At 40.6% G+C, this 21,459-nt stretch overlaps 2 long non-coding RNA genes across 2 annotated transcripts; one reads left to right on the forward strand and one right to left on the reverse strand.

The window, feature by feature from the left end:
• Positions 1-3,250: 3,250 nt before the first annotated feature.
• Positions 3,251-7,903, reverse strand: LOC112660478 (uncharacterized). The gene is made up of 3 exons (XR_003136970.3): positions 7,786-7,903; positions 6,408-6,502; positions 3,251-3,653 (listed from the first exon to the last, which is right to left on the reverse strand). It is a non-coding gene; the product is annotated as an uncharacterized LOC112660478 (long non-coding RNA).
• Positions 7,904-7,985: 82 nt separating this feature from the next.
• On the forward strand, positions 7,986-20,447 carry LOC112660477 (uncharacterized). The gene is made up of 3 exons (XR_003136969.3): positions 7,986-8,264; positions 14,370-14,528; positions 20,325-20,447. It is a non-coding gene; the product is annotated as an uncharacterized LOC112660477 (long non-coding RNA).
• The last annotated feature ends 1,012 nt before the right edge of the window (positions 20,448-21,459 follow it).

A 21,459-nucleotide genomic window follows, 5' to 3' on the forward strand; every position in this document is an offset into this window, starting at 1 on the left:
ATTCTTGCTGCTTCCACCAATCACCCTTTCCCTCTCTGGTTTCTTATTATTCTCTAGACCCCAGCTCAACTCCCTGCTTTTCCAGGTGGATCTTTCCAGATCATACTGTCTGGATTAAATTCCCACAGACATTCTGTCTTTAACTTAGGTCAAACCTCATCACACTACAATGCAGTTGTGCAACATGGGGGTACTTTCCTCTTTGGGTCTGTCTTCCTCCATTAGGAGGACAGAGATACCATGTTCCCTATAATCTTGGCATTCCCCCATAACTAGGACAACACTGGTATCAAGTAGCTATTAAACTATTTGGTGAATGTTTCTGAAGGAATGAAAACCTTCCATTGGGGTCATTTTTCTGGGCTTCATTTTCTTTTTTTTTTTTGAGCTGTAAAGTGGAGCTAATAATATCTGCTTTATTTGACATCATTCACTTAACATAGAAAAACTGATTTTGCAGTCAGACTGTGTGCTAGGTACCAGGGACACAGAGTATCTTGAAAAAGTTCAAGGGATCTTAGAGAGGGTCAAGTGCTGCAGTCTTGGTGTCAAGAGCTGGGTAGATAGAGGATGTATGGAGAGCTTCACCTCTCAGACACTAACAGCCCAGGTGCCTTCTCTCCCCCACTCCTGATGGGGCTGCCTGATTCAGAACAGAGTGTACTTTAGGTGTGTTTATTGAATGATCATGGTCATGTACTCTAAAAACTCTAAGTCTTTCTATTACTTGCCCACTTTGCCTCTTATTTAACATAGCTTCTTATATACCATATCCACATGTTTATTCTGGAGATCATGATGGACTGAATGTCATTTGGTTCATCAGCTCATTCATTCAATGAACACATAGTGAGCACCTACTATGTGCTGAGCTCTGTCCTAGGTGCTTCTGTGTGATTGAGAATTTTGTTTCTGCTGCCTCTTACTCTTATGTAGGTTTGGGATTTGGTGTGCTGGTTATTTTTCTGAAGCATATCTCCCTTACAGAACTCTGACACATAATGACGACGTGGTGAGGTGCAAAGGACACTGGAGCAGGACTTAGGATCTTTCCCTTCTTACCTCATTCTAGATTAACAGTGTGATATTGGGCAGGTCTCTTGATCTCTCTAAATCAAGGACTTCTTATTGTGTCAAACAGGGTTATAAATTCCTGCTCTACCTAGTATTTTTGGTCCCTTCTAGACTTGAAAAAGATAATGAATATAAGGAAGCTAAGATGGAGTACAGAGCAAAATGAAAATAGGATTAACTGAATTATACATTTTGCAACTGAATGGCTATAAAATACTAGGCAGAAGTAAGGAGAAAGAAATTAATGCTGATTACATATTTATGGTGTTACTGAAGCTGTGCTGGGCACTTACATACAACACTGGGACCTTCACACACACAAAAAAATTATGAAGAGGAAACTGGGACTGGGAATGTTTAGGTCACCTTTTAAAGATTGTACAGATTGTGAGCAATGAGGTTGGTCCTCAAACCAGATCTGGGGGACTTTTAAGGCCAGGATTCTCACTGCTCCAGGCAGGTCAAAGCAACCCAAACACAGTGCACCATTGTAGAGGGTCATTCAGCTGCTACTTAAATGCTTCCATATGTTTGTACTCTGGTTTCTTTGAGGTCCTGACCCTAAGGACAGGTAGGATGGATTCAAGGTTGGAACATCTCTCTATTGGTAGCGTTAGATCTTTTGTCCTACCCCCATCCAACTGGAGGTGCCCTCTAGAATTCATGAATTTGCAGGCAATGGGGAAATGTTTGAAAAATAAGTTTCTCCAGACAATCTGGGTTCCTCCAAGTCACTGTGGTGGGCTGTCAGCCTCCCTCTCTGCTGGAAACTCCATTGCATTGACAACTACTTTCTGAATTCTGAGGACAGCTCCTCATTCCATTGGTAATGGACTAATGGGGTCACGGCTGCATCGAGAGAGATGAAGCCTGCGGCAATTTGGTAGCAGCTAACACCCCAAATATCCTGAGCTTCATCTGTATTCATTCTTCCCCAGTGCCGTGGATGGCTTCTGCAGACTCAAGTTTATCTCAGCCTCAAAGCTAATAGAGTTAAACCAGCTGGTCAATTTAAACACGAGCAGAACCAGTGAGATGTTACTGTATTCTGAGGCGGTGCTAATAAACTTTAATAGATTTCAGCTAACAATTTGGTATAAATTAGACATTGCACTGCTGCTGAGGTAATAACTTTTGGCACTAAATAACAGAAAATCAAGCTCTGTGATGTGCTTCAAAAGCACCTTCATCGAGCCTCCCAGATTCAGGCAGATTTCACTATTGATTACCGCTTACTCTTCCCCAAGCTTTAAGAAAACAGTCAAGTGCTCCAAAATACACCCCCAAAGGAGCCCAGACTTTTTCTCCCACTGGTTCAATAGCTAATTTACATGTAGAAGTTTTGGAATCAAAATGGGGGACAAGGTAGCTGGGGGGCCTTTAATGGGTGAGTTAGGAGCCAAGTGGTTAGATATCTTCTCAAGGGCACGCAAACATTTCTTCATACTTTTTTGGAATATTCCAGAATGTTCAGTCTGAATTCATTTCAATTTTATCCTATTTACCAATATAATCTGTAATTAGCAAGTTCTATAATTAACTTGGGTTAGGCACTAGTCAATTGGGTGTGTAGCAAAAGGTCTGGACATGGTATTAGAATTGTTCAGGTTCTGGCTATGACACTAATTATCCATGTGACTTTGGGCAAGTCCTTTAGCCCGCAAAACCTAAAGGCATTTAACTTTGCTCACCTACCTGTCTTAAAGCATTGTACTGTGGTGAAAGGAAATGTGAGAATCCCTGTGAAGTTATGTTGCAGGTAGGAAGCCCTATCCAAACAAGCTATGAAATGCAAGAGGCCACATGACCTTATGCAGGAGTTCTGAGGTTCAGTGATGCCATCATTGGTTTCAGAAATTGCTGTAATGTTTCCTGTTACAGATACACTATCCACTACCCACAGTTTCTGACACCCTGCTCTCTCCTTCCACTCTGTGCATGTGGGAACCATGTCATAGTCTTGGAACCATGCTCAAGGCAAACACTGTAACTCCTGTGTTGGTCTTCACAATGGTCAGGAGATTGTCCCAAGAACAGAACTCTGCATGAGATCAGTATTATTGAAACATTTACCACATTTCATTGCATCTAAGACATGCTTTCTTTCAGTTTGATACCCTGGGTTGGGATGTGTCTCTCCATCACTATCAGGTCAGAGTTTAATTAGTATCTTTTTCTTTCTTAGTGGTACACAGTAATGATGCATCTTACAATTGGGGTCATCTTAAATGTGATTATATATGGAATTGTGTGCCTGTTACAAGCAAGACTCTCTTCTGGGTGCTGCAGAGAATAGGGCCTGAGGCAGCATGTTCTTCTCTCAGGGTATTGACATCCTGCCACAGTGGAGAGGAGCAACCCAGAGAGCCGTCATTTGAACAGGAGAATTTCATACAGCATTGTGTTTTGGAAAAACTCAACAGGGAAAAATGATAAAAAAATGTCTAGGGCCTTGGGCCACTATGGTGGGGATGGCCCATGAAGGTCTCTGAGGAGGTAAAGCTGAGTGCGGGAAAGGAAGTTACATGATCAGATCTGGGACGAGAGTTTTCCATAGTGAGGGAACAGCCAGGTGGACCCTGAAATGAGAACAAGGTTAGTGGGACACTGTTGGTATAGTTGTTCTGGGCATAATTATCTAAATACACGAAAATAGAAATAATCATATATGTTCCCAAAGACCTTGTCTCTCTGTCCTTGATTTGTTTTCACCAATTCCTCCATCTTTACCTTCATCTAGGACTGTATTAGTTTCCCAGGGCTGCTGTAACAGAATACCACAAACTTGGATAGCTTAAAACAAGAGATATTTATTCTCTCTGCGGTTCTAGAGGCTATAAGTCTGAAAACACGGTGTTAGCAGAGCTATGCTCTTTCTCAAGGATCTAGGTGAAAATATGTCCCATGCCTTTCTCTTAGCTGCCCTGACTCATAGACACTGCACTGTAATCTCTGTCTCTGTGATCTAATGGCATTCTCCCTGTGTGTCTGTATCTCTTTTATTCTTATATTGATTCCAGTCACATTGTAGGAGGGCCCATCCGTACAGCAGTATGACCTCATCCCAACTTGATTACATTTGCAAAGACCCTATTTCCAAAGAGGAAGTCATAGTCACAAGTTCTGGGGACTAGTACTTCAACACACCTTTCTGGGGGACACAATTCAACTCAGAGACATTGATGATGCATTTCAAGAAAATGTCTTAATGGAGGCTGGTGCAACTGTGATAACATGGGGATCAAACCTTCCTACCACCAAACAGATCTATATTTTACCTACTAAGGACAAGAACCATGACTACATTTTCAGTGTAAAAAGCTCAAATGCGTGGCTTACCAAGTGGAAAACTTTATTGGTAGAAACAATTTGATGTTTCTACAAACAATTTGATGACCTTCACTAACATCTCTAAATCTAATCATGAGTGGCAAAATTAATGTTCCTACCTTTGGAGTATGGGGATGGCAGCAATAGCAAATATAGAAGTTTCAAATAACTTAGTGGCCAGTTATGATCATTAGTATTGACATAAAAATAGCTAGTTAATTCCTCAGTATATTCCCTCTAGTATTTCCTGGATCTTTTGAAAGTTATCATAAAATAATAACAGCTAACATTGAGTGCTTACCACATTTTAAGGATTATGCCACCCAGTTTAAATGTACTGTAAGCCCATTCAACTCTTACAATAACTCCATGAGTCAGGAACAATTATTATCCTCACTTTACTTAGGAGGACACAGGTTAAGAGAACTTGTATGTCTCATCAATGGTCCCAAGACTGGTGAATGCCAGAGCAAGAGCTAGATAGTCTAGCTCTAAGGCTCATGGATATAACTACTCCTCCTACTTCTCTTCAGTGCAGCTCCCTCATTTCACACCAGAAATGTGAGGTCACACAACTAGGAGATACCAGAACAGGGAGAGGGATCCAGAATCTTGTGATTTCCAGTCCCGTGTTTCCTTTTCTTCCTTTTGTTTTCTCAAACTTTGTCAACATTCACAGGCCAGTGAAATTTTCCAGCTTGGCATCTGACCCTCACCCCAAGAGCAGACCTCAAGAAGTCTAGAGAAACTCTAGTTGTCAAAGGCTTGTCGAGTGATACTGACCCTGCTCAGTGGATATCAGCCCCCAAGAAGCCCAATCATTACTCAGGAGCATCTGGAGCATTGTGGGCACAGAGATGCCCATCTAATCGAAAATTGATATTATGGACCTATATCATTGCCACAGAGGCACATCTGCTCTGTCCCATCTGACCACTGGGTGATCAAGACTGGAGCTGGAAAAATGTTGGTGGACCACTTCTCTGAAATTGAGAGACTAGATTCTGCATGGGATATCATCTCCTGTGCCATGTCCTCTCAAAGCTAGAATATTGTCTGGGCACCCTTGGTCCTAGTCTGGGGAAGGGAACTGAGTGGCTGGGGGTCAGGGACAGGAGGGAGATTTCTCAAGTATAGATTTTAGTATTTTGCACCCTGTGAATGTATTAGATAATAAATTTTTTTTAAAAGATCTGAAGCCTTGCTTTGGATTCATGAGAAAATACTGAATACATTGTAATCAATTAGTGGGGTCTCCCAGGCACACAGGATAAAGCAGTGTCTACACATGGGCTGTACTTTTCTTACCTCTAGACACTAGTCATGATATTCATAATTTACACTTCATGATGACAGAATTTCTCATTTCCCAGAAAGAAGATTCCAGGGCAGTTGTCAATGTTTTGCACATTCCCCCGTTTTCTCCTCAAAGTTCACCATGACTACATAAGTGTCATAAAATGGGTTTTTCACAGCTTCTCAGTTGTAAGAGGGAGAAATACAGACAAACCCATGGGGTCTTCTTTGTGTTTAACCTCACTCCCTCCAGTTGCCTTCATTGAAAATAGATGTTGGCGTCTTTTTTGCCCCCCTGAGGGGAGTACTTATCCTTGTGCTCTCCTGAGCCACGCCCTCCTCTCTTTTGCAGGAATTAGATAGCAATTGTACAGGCGCCTCCCGGGACTTCAGCCTCCAGCCAGTTTTTAGACAGAAGAGGAGCACAGGTGTGGCGTCTCAGGATGAGCCTGTTTCGATGCTCCTGCCTGGGAAAACTGCCCTCAACAAACACATTTGTTGCTCATACATTATCTGCTGGCTATCTACCCATGTGCCCATCTGTCGAGATGGCAATGAGCCTGATCCCAGGCCCCAAAGCCAGCTCTATTAAACCTAGGTGCCAACCACCAGTGAGCTGGCTACAGGAGACTTCACCCTCTGGAGACCCCTTCTTCTCACCTCCCCCTGAGGATACTGAGCCTCCAGCATACTTCTAACTTTCTCACCTGGTTGCTGTCTGGAGGTATGGCCCCCTTTGGAGACTCCAGCTTGGGATGAGAAAGGCCTGCCCCCTGGATGGTGAAACCCAGTCTAAGCTGAGCTGTGAGGAAGGGAAGAGGTGGTAAAATTGAGATGTGGGCATGAGTTGGGTGGGATATTGTCTGCCTGCCCTGGGAGCAGAAGGGGACATAAATGTAGAGTAATTAAAGGTACATCCCTTTCACTGAATCTCATTTGTGTGAGTGTGAGAGTGAGTGAGTGTGTGTGTGTGTGTGTGTGTGTGTCTGTGTGTGTTTTGGGGATGACTAAATTTACTCACATTGTCAGTAATAAATCAAATGTCTTTATTCCACTCCCTTGTTCCAAAATGGGTTTGAATAGACAGATAAAATGCCAAATATCTGTAAAACCTGCTAACAAGGGCACATTCCCATCTCCCATGTTACATTTAGACCCCAAAAGGCACCTGGCAGGGAGGAGGAAGATGATTAACTATGGTTTGTGGCTGGCATAATATCAGGCACACTCAAAGAAATATCAGACACTCAAAGAAAGCTGTCGAATGAGTAAATGAATAATAGAGATCCCCTCACAGAGTAGTTGTGTGAATGAAATGTGATGAGTATGTCTACATTAATTTTTGAATGGTTACTATATGCCAGGCACCATACTAGGTTGTGTGGAGGTAGCATCAAGCAAGATAGACAAGATCCCTGCTCCTGTAGAGCCTATCTCCTATCAGGGAACAGACAAAAACAAATTCACAATGCAAACTGCAGAGCTCAATAACGTTTATTTTGCTCCTATGGAAAGCAGAAAAATTAAGAAGACTTGCCCATATGTATGTGATAAGGGCCATTCACTTGTATATGCCAAATGGTTTCCAAAGAAACTCTGCCTCCATAAACACATACTCATGTACATAAACATATAAAGTCATACACACACACACACACACACACACACACACTATCCTCTTGGACTTGGAATGCTCATGAATTTTATATTATTTTTTCCCATAAAATTTGCAAGATACAAACCCATATGACCTCACAGGAGGTCTAGACAAGAATCTAGAGATCTCAGGTTGTTTGAAGCCATTGTCAGGTCACTACTTCAAATCAGAACATACAGGCATTACTTTTAAGTCCTAAAACCTGGGTCTGATTCTGGCCGCATCTGGATCATGGTTTCTGAGTCATGTCCCACTGTGTATCTGCTCTAGAAAACTACAGAAATGGAGAATGACTACAATAGAATCAGGGCTTGTGAAAGATGGACATTGGAGAGATTCTTAGACAGGAGATGGGTTATATTCCATTTCCTCTATGATCCCATCTGCCTTACAAATTGTGGATTCTTAGAACATTCCAGAGCTCTGACCTCCTTAGGCTGATTTGGTGGTAGGAGTTGAAGGGTGGACCATTGTCCATATGGTTGAAGTCATTTGGGTGTCAGAGAGAGAAGGCCACTTCAATTAAGGTGCTACATTTAGGAAAACTTCATCCCTATGAGGTAAAGACTGAGTCTCTTCTCTAGCATATTTGGACCATTATGACAAGTCCAACATCAAAATTACTCACTAGTAGCCCATTGTAGTCTTGCCATAGTGACCGTCTCCCATTATAATCAGCAAGATTAAAAAGACAATATCTGTGAAGATCTCTATGGCTGACAAGTGAGTGCCCATGGGAGAGAGAAGACCTTCTTCCACAATGTACTGGGATGGAGGCAGATCCTGAGCCCAGAGAGTCACCCTTATGAATGGTGGCAGGCCAGGGTAATCTTCTCTATGAAAATAGGGATCTTTTCAGTCTTGTCCATCTCTGTACCATCAACAGCTATCACAATGCTGGTACAAAGTAGGTACTCAATAACATTAGATGAATGAATGGCTTCATTAATTAATGGCTGCAACTTTTCTCTTCCCCACAATAAAGTGAGTGTGGTAGGAGTATAAGCAGGACTGCTAACCCTAAAGCAGAGAAACTGGTAGTCTTGGTGGTGGTGATGGAGAGAGGATACTTATCACTAAGAGGTAACATTACCATGGGCAGGTTGCAAGAGTCCAGCAAAAGTCCAGCATAAATCAAATTGTCAAAGATTAAAAAAACAGCTGTCATCAATAAACCACTTCCTGCAAGTTTTGTAGAAACATGATTTGGTACCACCTCTCTAGAGAAGAACGTTGGAAGTAAGTTTCAAAAAAATTTAAATAGGGATCCCTGGGTGGCGCAGCGGTTTGGCGCCTGCCTTTGGCCCAGGGCGCGATCCTGGAGACCCGGGATCGAATCCCACGTCGGGCTCCCGGTGCATGGAGCCTGCCTCTCTCTCTGCCTGTATCTCTGCCTCTCTCTCTCTCTCTCTCTCTCTCTCTCTGTGAGACTATCATAAATAAATAAAAATTAAAAAAAATTTAAATATATTTTAAATAGAAATAGTGTAGCTGGGCCCAGCCAAACTGGTGTACATAAACTAGTTTAGCAGTTTATCTTAAGGAGATCTCTGAGAATGTGCTTGGATGTTTCATTATTAGAGTGATCACAATGTCTTGTTTAACCTAGAAAAATGTCGGAAATAGCTTAAACATCCTACAGTAATGGGCTGGATGAGTAAGTTGTGCTCTTTCCTTGTCCTGGAATACCATGATGCCTTTTATTTTATTTTATTTTATTTTTTTAAAGATTTTATTTATTTATTCATGAGAGACACAGAGAGAGAGAGACAGAGAGAGAGGCAGAGACACACAGGCAGAGGGAGAAGCAGGCTCCATGTAGGGAGCCCATGTGGGACTCGATCCCGGGACTCCAGGATCACGCCCTGGGCCCAAGGCAGGCACTAAACCGCTCAGCCACCGAGGGATCCCCCATGATGCCTTTTAAATGATGTTGTAGACACATACTTGTCAATACAGAAACTTGTGCATTCATGAGTATTAGGTTAGATTCTAGTAACAGAGACCCAAAAAAGTGTTGTTTTAAGAAATGAAGAGTTAGTTTCTTTCTTTCTTTTTTTTTTTATAAATTTATTTTTTATTGGTGTTCAATTTGCCAACATATAGAATAATACCCAGTGCTCATCCCATCAAGTGCCCACCTCAGTGCCCGTCACCCAGTCACCCCCACCCCCCCGCCCACCTCCCCTTCCACCACCCCTAGTTCGTTTCCCAGAGTTAGGAGTCTTTCATGTTTTGTCTCCATTTCTGATATTTCCCACTTATTTTTTCTCCTTTCCCCTTTATTCCCTTTCACTATTTTTTATATTCCCCAAATGAATGAGACCATATAATGTTTGTCCTTCTACAATTGACTTAAATTCAAGGCTATGATGAGGCTCTTCAGTCTTCTAGAGTTGAGCTTCCAGATTTCTGCTGTTTCAGGACTCATAAAAATCCTTGGGATTGGGTAGCTATCAAAGAGTTGTAAGTAGCATATGAATTTTCTCCGTACTGGTTGTTATTTGTAATAATACCTTTATTCTATTCAACAAAATTTGGAGCTGTTCTTGTTTATTTGACTTGTACGAATTCAGTCAGTGCTTATGAAGACTCTAGATAAAGGTGTTGGGAACATGAGACTCCAGATGGTCATGGCTCTGTCTCATTGATTAGGCTACTTTAAATTTGTATTGGCTCTTTTACTTCTATTATATTTTCAATAAATAGCCAAAGTTTCAGGAAAACAATAAATAGGCAAAGTTTGAGGAAATAGTCAAAGTTTGATGCCACAATAGTAAATGAAAGACATATGTGCACTCTAAGTTGGGCTTATTTTAGCATTTCCCAACCTAGCCCCATGTTTAATTATGTTGGATGATCTCTGAGACACCAAGAAGTGATTGTAAAGGTTTTCTTTATAAGCCCACATTTTCAGCCTTCTATGAAAGAGAGGCAGCATTTGTTCATTAGGATGGACCCTGTAGCAAGGAAAACATCACCAGTTTTACTGGAACACTCAATTCAATCAAATTAGGTGAGAGAGCATTACTTCAATACTAGCTTTGCAATGCCATGGCTCCAAGCCAAAATCACTGGAACTAAGTGTTGACTATGATTACCTCTGGGAGGCAATAGAGTTCTGGGAATCTGGGTGGGATATGGGAATCAGGGGGTCCCAAAGGACTTAAATCAGTGGGGATACAGTGACATGTTAATGATAGGCAGAGTATGAGTTAATGGGTGGGAAAGAATTAGGCACTGGGCCTGATGGAAGCCAGAACAGTTTATCACTTTATACATTTTTTCCAGTTTTATTGAGATATAATTAACACATAATATCATATTAGTTTAAGGTACAAAACAAAATGATTTGGTATATGTATACACTGCAAAATGATCACCAGAATAGGTTTAGTTCACATTCATCACCTCACATAGTTACAATCATTTTTCTTATGATTCACTTTTCAGGTTTACTGTCTCAGAGGTGTACAAATATACAATACAATATCATTAACCATAGTCACCACAGTATATGTTACATGTTCAGAACTTATTTATCTTATAACTGGAAGTTTGTACATTTTGACCACCTTCATCCATTTCTTCCACTCCCCACCTCCAGTCTCTGCCAACCAACAATCTGTTCTCAGTTTATACATTTTTCAAAAGATTTTATGTATTTATTATTCATGAGACACACAGAGAAAGGCAGAGACCTAAGCAGAGGGAGAAGCAGGCTCCCTGCAAGGAGCCTTATGCGGGTCTCCATCCATGAACCTCGGGATCATGACCTGAGCCAAAGGCAGATGTTCAACCATTGAGCCACCCAGGCACCCCTCAGTTTACATTTTTGATAGCACTCCCATTTTACTGATTTTTCATAGATCTCTTACATATGCATTTCAGAGGGGTTTAAGGTTAAAATGAAGATAAGTCAACAATGAGAGTGCTTTACTATATTAAGGGCTCACTGGGTTGCAAGAAATGGCAACCAAATTGAGTGATCTTATGTACAAAAAAACTTCTGTAAAAGAATCAGAAGTATCATGTAAAGCCCGGAGTAAGAAGTATGGGTAAAGGACAAGAGACTGGGACCAGGAATTGTAAAGCCATTAGGAGTCTGGCGAGCTTGACTGACCAGCTCTCTCTGGTTGCTGATGGAGTTTAAGGTCCAAGATGGCAGCCACAAAATGGCTACCCTGGCCACCCTCCAAATCTACAGAATGATGCAGTTTCAGCACCCAAAGTTAACTGATACTGTTTCTTTATGCTCCGATTCAAAAATCTAAAAAAAAAATAGAATGTAACTGTCCAGCTTAGGTTACGGGTTCATCCATTGACCACTCAGCTGTAGCTGAGGAAGGAGGACTGTGTCAGCAAAATATTTGAAAAAAGGTCAAGGGCAGATCCTCTAAGAAGGAATGTGGGGTAGGTAGAAATGATTACCAGCGAAAATGACTTGCATTTCTAATATATTTACCCAGAGGGAGAAACAAAAGTGTTGAGTTCAAAGTCTAGAGGGTAGATTCCTGAGACAGGAGTGCATGCTCTGTTTTCCCTCTTTGTGGCTTCTCCATTTACCTCTCTACCACTTTTCTAATTACTACCAGCAGAGCAATCAATACAAGGTTATCAACAATAGGGACAAGTTAATTAAGATGAGCAAATTAATCAGGTAATTAAGTGGCCTTTCCTGAGAAGGTGAGCCTGTTGAGATGTTAGTGACATTAGGTCATATCAAGTTGTCGTTATGCCATCTCTTAGGAATCATGGTGACTGTGGATCACGCCAGACCCAACCAAAAAATCATCATCCTCCTTAACAGTCACACAATTTCTCTAGTCTTATTCATAATAAGTCCATATTCCAATACTAACTCCCAGAGCCTTAGTCTCATTCTCAGATATGAGCCATTTGTTTCAGTGGTAGACATGAGTAGTTAATAATTCAATCCTTATTCCTGCCTTTGACCCAATAAACAAAACGCCAATCTATCCCTGGTGGCTCAGCATAGGGACTACATTTCCCAGACTCCCTTGTAGCTAAAAAACATCCAGTGAAATTAAATTTGGAAATCATTCAGTGGTTCTTCTGGGGTTCTTTGAAGGTGCTGACCCAGCTGGGAGATAAGCCCTTTCTATCCCTCTGATTGTATTTTTAAGATTATAATTTCTGCTTGTTTTTTCTTTTTTTTTTTTAACTCCTTTTTCTGTGCTGAGATTTTCTGTTGTTTTTCTTAATTTGTTTCAAGAAAACTTGTAGTTGATTGTTGAAACATTTTAATGATGGCTGCTTTCAAATCCTTGTCATATAATTCCAGTATCTGATTCAGCTCAGTGCTGGTTGTCTTTCCTTATTCACATTGTGATTTTCTTGATGCTTGGTATGATGGTTTTTTATTGTATTCTGGACTTTTAGCTGTTATTGTTAAAAGATGCTGGGTCTTATTTATATCTTTTATTTTAGCAGGCTCTTTAGGTTTAGCACGCAGGTCTTGGCAAGAGGTAGAGCTGAGATATGATCCCAGGATGAACATGTTTAAAAGCAATTTAATTTTCAGAGCCTTTGTGGAATTATTTTAATCTGCTTTTTATATCTGGTGGTGTTGGGGCTCCCACTGGTTTCTAGTAGAGCTACTTGAGAGTGCAGAAGGGTGGCACTTGGTGGAGGAGGAGAGTCTCAAGTCCCAGACAAAGAAGGTTCTTGGACTGACCTACTTGTTAGGGCTGGATGTCTCTTAGTGGGTTCAGCGAGTTTCAGGCTCTGTGAGTAAAGAGAGCATTTCTCCTGATTTCTATTTTGGGAGGAGCAAAAAGATAAAAGAAACCTTATTTTACAGATTGGAACCCACCATACCAGCATTGGACTGAACATCTCTGCTCTTTTCTTGTGCAAGAAAGAAAAAATTCTATAAGCCACTGTTATTTGTATTGTATGTAACATACAACAGAAGTTAATCCTAACTGACATAGTATCTAATGGAGAGAAGGATAGAACTGGTGGTCCTCAAAGTTGGCTGGGCTCCAGTCCTCCAGACTGAACAATCTGGACCCCATGCCTCTGACCTCCTTGGCCACAGGCATCCTCTCCTCTGAAGAGTACCCTCTTGGGTGAAGGGACTCTGAATCCCAGCTTCATCATTTACTAGCTTGGTAACCTCCTGCAGTCACTTCAGCTACAACTATAAAACAGGGATAAATCCCTGTGATTCAAGGTTCTTGTGAAGATTAGTAAATATAATGCATCTAAGACGCTCAGCCCCATAGTTAATCATTCTCATCACCACTACCACCACCTTCTACCCATAGCAAACATTAAGAGTAATTTTATAAGGCATGAGTCACATGAAATGCAGCGTATCAATAATCAGAGCTAACATTTACAGAGCTCTGATCATGAACCAGACGCTGGATGTACACTTTGGGTTCGCTCATTTAATCTACACAAACTGATGAGGCTACTATCATAATCATAGCCATCATTTTCCTTTAATAAGTTGAAGAGACTGAGGTTCAAAGGCTAAGGAGTTTGCATAACATGGAGGAAGAAATGGAGCTGCGACATGATCCCAGGTCCATCTAACTCCAGAGTGAAAGATTTCATCAAGTGTGGAACCAGAAGAGGAATCTCAGAGTTTGGGGTTTGGACAATTAATTAACTCATTTATTCATTCACTCATTTGTTCAGCAGTTCAGGTACTATTGGTTCTCACGCTGTGCCAGTTCTATATTAGGCTCTAAATATACAAAGAAGGACAATGCATGGCCACGTCCTCAAGGGCTTCTTGTGTGATTGTAAGAGATAGACGTGTAAAGAAATACACACCATAAGAAGCTTTGAGTTGTGATGACATATGTATGTATATAGTGTTCATTTGGGGCACATAGCAGAAAGCAGTCAGTTCTAGGAAAGTGAAGGAATAGTTTAGCCTTCTAGCTCAGAAAGCCCAATTCTGCATTTCCTGAAAGATCTGTTTTCTAATAGAATTTTAAAGGATCTCTATTTTTTTGTTTTGCTTGTGGCAAAGAAGCACAACAGCACTTACCAAATCATACCTGAAAAGGACTTTTGTCAGCTGTGAATGAAAGAAACTGCTTGCTGTTGGTTTGAAGCCAGAAAGCACTAGAAGGTGTTTCAGCAGACATGGTACTTCCCTTCCTAGAGGTCAGAGGAAGTGCCAGAGCAGGTTAGTCTTTGTTTCTGTTTTTGCTATGGCTTCCTGACATCTCACTTGCCTTTTCTGCTCAGAGCTTCTACCAGTAGGTACCAGTTAGTTGAGTTAATGAGGAAAAGTCCATTTGACAAGAGAGATAGAAATCAAGTCAGAAAACTGGAGGCTGAGCTAAAATGGAAATGATCTTGATGATCTTGGTTTCTCACAAAACACCACTGGTCACTTCTTTTTATCAAGAACAAAATAAGTATAAAACCTCTGCTTCTTGAAAGACAGTATGAAGAAAACATGAAGAAAAGCCACAGGCTGGAAGAATATGTTGCAATTCACGTAATTGACAGAGACTTGTATCTAGAATATATAAAGAACTTCTACAACTCAATAATAAAGACAAATTATACAATAAAAAGTGAACAATAGACTTGAAAAGACAGATCACAAAATGAAATATGCAAATGATCAATAAGCACGTTAAAAGATGCTCACATTCTTAGCCATGAGGGAAATGTAAATTTAAACCATAATGACACACCGCTACATATCCTCTGGAATGGCTAAAATTTAAAAGACTGGAAAACCAAGTGTTGGAATAGATGTGGTGAGCAACTGGAATTTCCATCCATTGCTGACAGGGTTGTAAAATGGTATAACCACTTTGGAAACCAGTTTGGCAATTTCTTATAAACATTCACTTCTCTCATGATCCCACAATTCCATTCATGGATATTTACCAAGGCACATGAAAGCATGTCTACAAAAACAAAAACAAAAGCAAAAAAACTTGTGCAAGAATTTTATACTAGCTTTATTCATAATAGCACAAAACTGGAAACAACCTAAGTGTTCATTATCTGGTGGGTGGATAAATAAAATGTGATATAGCCAAATAGTGAAATGCCACCCAGCAATAAAAAGGGATCACCAACAGATTAGAGTAAATAATTGAGTAATCCATAGGTACACAGCACAAAATGAATCTTGAAAACATCAAGGCTGAATCTGTGCGAAAAGAAGCCAAACATCCACACTACACGATTCTATTATACAAAACTTAAAAAAAAAAAAAAAAAACTCTAATGTCTCTACTGGTTTGCTAAGGCTGCCATACCAATACCACAGACTGAGTGGCTTAAACAACAGACATTTATTTTCTCAAAGTTCTGGAGACTTAGTAGTCTGAGAAGGTATCAGCAGGCTTGCTATCTTCTGAGGCCTCTCTCCTTGGCTTGTAGATGGCCGCCTTCTGTCTTCTCTCTGTGCATGTCTGTGTTTTAATGTCGTCTTCTTTTTTCCTTTTCTTTTTAAAATTTTATTTATTTATTTGACAGAGAGAGAGAGAGAGAGAGCACAAGCAAGGGGAGAAGCAGAGAGAGGGAGAAGTAGGCTCTCTGCTGAGCAGGGAGCCCAATGTGGGGCTTGATCCCAGGACCCTGGGCATGACCTAAGCCGAAGGCAGATGCTTAACTGACTGAGCCACCCAGTCACCCCTCTAATGTCTTCTTCTTATAACAGTCTTACTGGGATAAGACCCATCTGTATAACCTCGTCTTACCTTAATAGCCTCTGGAAGGGCCTTATCTCCTAATACAGTCACATTCTGATATTGGAGGTTGAGACCTGAACATATGAATTTTAGGGGACATGGGTCAGCCCAGAAAGTTGCCTTAGAGCCAAAGGTGAGAAGGAGTTTGACTACAAAGGGACATGAAGGAACTTTTTAGGGTAGAAGTTATATAGGAATTCTATATTTTCATTGTCCTGTGTCTTAATTGTCAGAGACATGGGGAACATGTATTTGTCAAAACTCATTGAAGTGAATATTTAAGCTGAAAGCATTTAGTTGCATATAAATTATACCTTTGAAAATTGATTTAAAATTAAAATCTTCACAATATTTTTAGAATTTTGAATCATAAAAGTAGTTGTTCATGGCAGAGCACTGAGATGATAAAATAAGTAAGAAATAACCCAAATGACAATCACCTATGATTGCACCCCTGTCATAATTTTGTTATATGTCATTGAAATATTACATATGACATATTTGTACATGTATATCTCCTAATAGCAAAATACAACACATATTTTTGGCAAGCTGGCTTTTTCTTTTACTCACCAATATAAGCACCATTCATTGTCATTAAGTTTTATTACTTCAGTTTGAAAAATTTTATAAATTGTGGGCCATCATTTAATTAGCTGGTCTTAATTGTTTGATATTTAGGTCATTTGTGATATTTCTTTTCTTATCATTAGCACAGCCATGCATTCTTATAGTTAAATGTGTGCACAAATCTATAATAATTTTTTTTAAAGATTTACTTATTTGAAAGAGAGATTGAGAGAGCACATACAGGGGGAAGGGGCAGAGGGAGAGGAAGAAAGAAAATATTCAAGCAGACTCTGTACTGAGCATGGAACCCAACGTGAGGCTGGATCTCACCACCTTGAGATGATGACCTGAGCTGAAACCAAGAGTTAGCTGCTCAACTGGCTGAGCCACCCAGGTGCCCCTGTAATTATTTCTTTTTTTTTTTTCCTCCCATAATTATTTCTTAAGATACATTCTGCAAGTAGAATTTCTGGATCAAAGGCTAGACAGATTTGAAGGCTTTTGATACCTGTTTCAAACTAGATAATTGTTATCTATGGTATCACTTATTATTAGAAAAATCTGAACTATAATTGAGTGAGGTATTTAGAAATATTTGCCAATTAAGAGAAGGAAAATAGGATCTCTGTGTTTTAGCTGGGGTATTTCTTTGAATGCTCCCACCAACCTATCCTTCCAATCTTGGCTCTGAAGAGATTAGACTCACAAATATTACATGACTGAGTTCAAAGGATGGAGAGAGAGCAAAGATGGATGACTTCTGACTCTTCAAATCTCCCTGCCCCAGGGTCAAGCAGCTAATATTGGCTCTGTCGCTAAACAGATCCCTAGGCAAAGGGAATTTCTGAAGCACATTCTTAGTTCAATTACAAGCCTGACCACTGGGTAGGAAAAAATGCCTCAGTGCCCAACCATCCTGGTCCCACTTCAGGCACTTAATACGTAGGAAAAGTGAACTCATTCACACTGAAGGGTCATGAGCTAGTATGGCTGACACCCATCCCATCATCATCTCCTTACCAAGGGTAGACATCTATTAAGGCTTTCATCCAGTTACTGAGCTTTCCCTTGGGGACTCAACCACCACCACCACAACGAAAAGAAAAAGATCAGGACTCAAAAGAGCATCACTCTAAAGTGAAGGGAGAGTGAGACCAAATAAATGCTTTTTTAGTAATTATGGAAAAACAAAGCACTAACTGGTTGGGAGAGGAACAGATCTTTGTTTTCTACAACATTCCAAGCTCTTGCTCTCGCCTCTGACTTTCAGTCCGCTTTCCTGATGAGGGGGAAAGTCTGTTCATCCTCCAGTCTAGAAGAAAACCTTGAGACTGGAAGGCTCCATAAAGGCAGAGCTATTGGTGCTGGTAAAAGAACAATGTTGTATATTGTGAACATGAGAATTGATGAGGTCAGAACCACCCCCGGGACATGAAAATATATATTTATGTAAGAGGCAGTAAAATTTGCCTGCAATTAAGTTTTACCAAAACCCTCAAATCTGTTGTTTGGTTTTAAGCAGATGTTGAAAAGGTTTATCCTGGATTCTGTCTTTATTGATAGGATGTCTTTTGATCTGCAGCCAAATAAGAAATCTGGATGTTATTTTGGATTTGGAAATTTCCTTTAAATAAACATATTAGTTAAGTATGTAAATCTGCTTATCATCACTTTGGGCATATTGCCAGAGTAGGAAACATCTGGGACCTGGTGTCAGCCGACTTATTAATTCACACTTAGAGTATGTTTCACCCACGTTATTGCTGAATAATGTTATCTTGATTGCCTAAGTCAGCTGTGTCTTGACAACAGTTCGTTACAAGTTTGAGGTTTAAATTTTGACTCATGAGAAATCCACCAAGCAAGGCCTGTCTGGGCCCAACGATCTGGGCTTCCAGCTCCCTTCAGGATTGATTTCGGAAATTAATTGTTAACATTTTGGATTATGAATGGTGGAGATCTGTGTTATTTATCTGAACTGGCCAGCATGTAATTCCGGGAAGGGATTATATGACCTCCTCCTGATAAGCACTGAAGTGGGGTCATTAATACAACTTTCTGCCATAAAGCTCTTGCCATTTTATGGAAGTGCCTTTCCCTCCAGTTAAAACGATACTCAATCGACTTCAACCTTTAAGTCTAGAGTGAATCATTTTGTCCGGTGGGCTGGTAGATGATGAATGGCTGCAGCCCAGCATTCTCAGTAATACAGGTAATAGAGCATATAAATCCAAGGAGTGCTATGCTCCTCACACACTTCCAGGCCAGGAAATGAGCACCAGGGGATGGATGTGTTTGGAGATCACCCTAATGAATGAAGACTTTGTGCTCAGCAGAGAAAATGGTTTTAGCCTTTGGTTGATGGAGCAGCTGGAATTCATGTTCCAAGGCCCAGGAGAAATGAATTATGGGAAAAAGGAATTTCAGAGAAGCTGTGATATGTGTGTCTCCTGGTTGATCCTCACAAAACATCTGCAAGACTCCTTTGGTGTATTAGCTAGGGTGGGTAGTACTAGCTACTACAACAAAGACACCTCCAATTGCAACAACAACAAAAAAAAAAAACCTTAAGGGATGCAGCAAAAGCAGTAGTAAGAGGGATGTTTATTGCAGTAAGTGCTTACATTAAAAAAGAAGAAAGATCTCAAATAAAAACCTAACTTTACACTTTGAGGAGCTAGAAGAGTGAACTAAGCCCCAAGTTAGCAGAAAGAAAGAAGGAACATGAACAAGATGATTTTAGCTTGTGTGAAGAACAGTGAAGGAGAACATTCTAGAGTAGTGAGGTAGGAAGTGATGGGCAGCAGCAGGTCTATACTGGAGAAGATGATCAAGGATGACCTCTCAGAGGAGGTAACATTTGAACTGAGACTTGACAGATGGGAAGAGCCGGCCACAACAGGCAAAACAGCCAATGACAAGACGCAGAGGCAGAAACAAGTCTGGCATGTTGGAGGACATTAAAGGTTCATGCAGCTAGGAATAAGGGGAAGCCTTTTTAGGGAAGAGGCTGCTGAGACAGGAGGTGTCAATCACACAAGATCATAAGATGATGTTATGGAGTTTGCATTTTATAATACAGGAAATAGGGCAAGTGACAGGAAATGAAGCTCTTCGCTACTTTCTGCTTTATCACCCTACTTTGCATTATTGCTTCTTAGGTGTTGTCACTTTGCTGTCCCTTAGCTCCAGCTGTTCTCCCTTAGACACACCAGTTTCTCTGTCTCCTCAGAGCTTACCTGCCCCTCACCCCTCCACTCTGTGCATATATTTACCTTCTGAATATCTTCTCTTTGGCATTCGATTTCCCAATACAGTGTTTTCTCTGCTCTGCAGACTCGCAATCTAACAAGGAAGGGAGGTTTGAATGGTCTCCGGCCTCATTCTGACCATTGGCAACCAGCAGACACCACGCCAGTTGTCTAGTTGGAGGAGATGGACCAGTTGAACCAATGTCTTCCTTTTCTCATAAATGGTGTTCACTACTTAGGACTTTCCCTTGAGCCTTTAGGCAAGAGATGAGCCTCTGAGTGAGGAGAAGTGAGAAGGAAGGAAGGAAAGAGTAGGAGCTATCGAGGCCTGAGAGAGTTTAGAGGGAAGGGTAAATGTCAGCCAGAGATGCCCTCGCCTGACTCCTGGATTGAGAGAAGTTATCTCTAGCCACTGAGTATATTTCTCTTTTCTATCCTCAACAGAGTCTTCTTCCTTCTGACCTTTGCCTGTGGATTTGAGAAAAAGCAACCATTTAAGAACTTAAAATGTAAACTCACTTGGGATAGAGAAAGTCTGGTTATCCTCTGATTAAAGAATAAAAATAATGGTGTCCTTTCTCTCTCCCTACACACATGCACACACACACTCACTCATACAGTTTGTCAATAGTTTGTAAGAATTGGTGGGTGGATTCCACTCTGCCATAGACAGGTAGATTCCATCTTTTTACTGGAGTGGAATATGACTCCTCTGAAGTCCCTGCCTTAGTTTTTTTTTTTTTCCTTTTCTTTTTCTATTTTAAAGAAAATAAGTTATAGGAATAATGCATTAAGTTACAGCAAGGAATGGGTGGAGTCCTAAAGGAAAAGAAGGGCAGGTGGATTTGGGCTTCTTGCCTAGAAAAAGTACCTGCCTTTTATATTAGGAAGAAAAAAATGATACTTACTTTCAGGTTTCTATAGCAAGGAGGATAGAATGAGCCTTGGATTTTTCCAAATTCCCTTGAGGAAGATGGCTCAGGGTGGTTTGTTTCTTAGATACTGAGGATACCTTAGGTAGGTACTCAAGCTTACCTGTTTCCACCTATGGTGATGGTTGGAGAAGACTCATATCTTCCAAATTCCTGCTGAGGAGTTAGGACAAGTTAAGCATGATTCCCATACAGATGACTTTGGAGAATCAAGAACAAAGATACCCTTTGCTCTTCAAAATGTGATTTGAGAACCTGCCAATTATTATACAATCATTAAGAATGTATTGATCACTCACTCACTATTGCATCCCATCAGACAGACAGGATCCCTAGCAATGGTATCTGGTTGGGGAACGGAGCCACATCTTTACTGTACTAGAATTCCTTTCATTTCAAATAATGGAAAACCCAATCCTAACTGACCAAAACAAAAAGATAAATTACTGATTCGCGTAAGTGAAAAATCCAGAGGAATGGTTGTGTATATTAGTTTTTGGTGTATGATAGCTCACCTCAACATATAGGAGCTTAACATAACTACTTATTTAGCTCAGAATCTGTGGTTCAGTAATTAGAGCTGGGCTCAGCTGGATGGTTCTCTTGGTGTCCACTGGACCCCCTCATTCATCTACTCTTCATTATGG

The sequence above is a fragment of the Canis lupus genome, chromosome 2, assembly GCF_003254725.2.
Source record: "Canis lupus dingo isolate Sandy chromosome 2, ASM325472v2, whole genome shotgun sequence".
Classification (NCBI taxonomy): domain Eukaryota; kingdom Metazoa; phylum Chordata; class Mammalia; order Carnivora; family Canidae; genus Canis; species Canis lupus.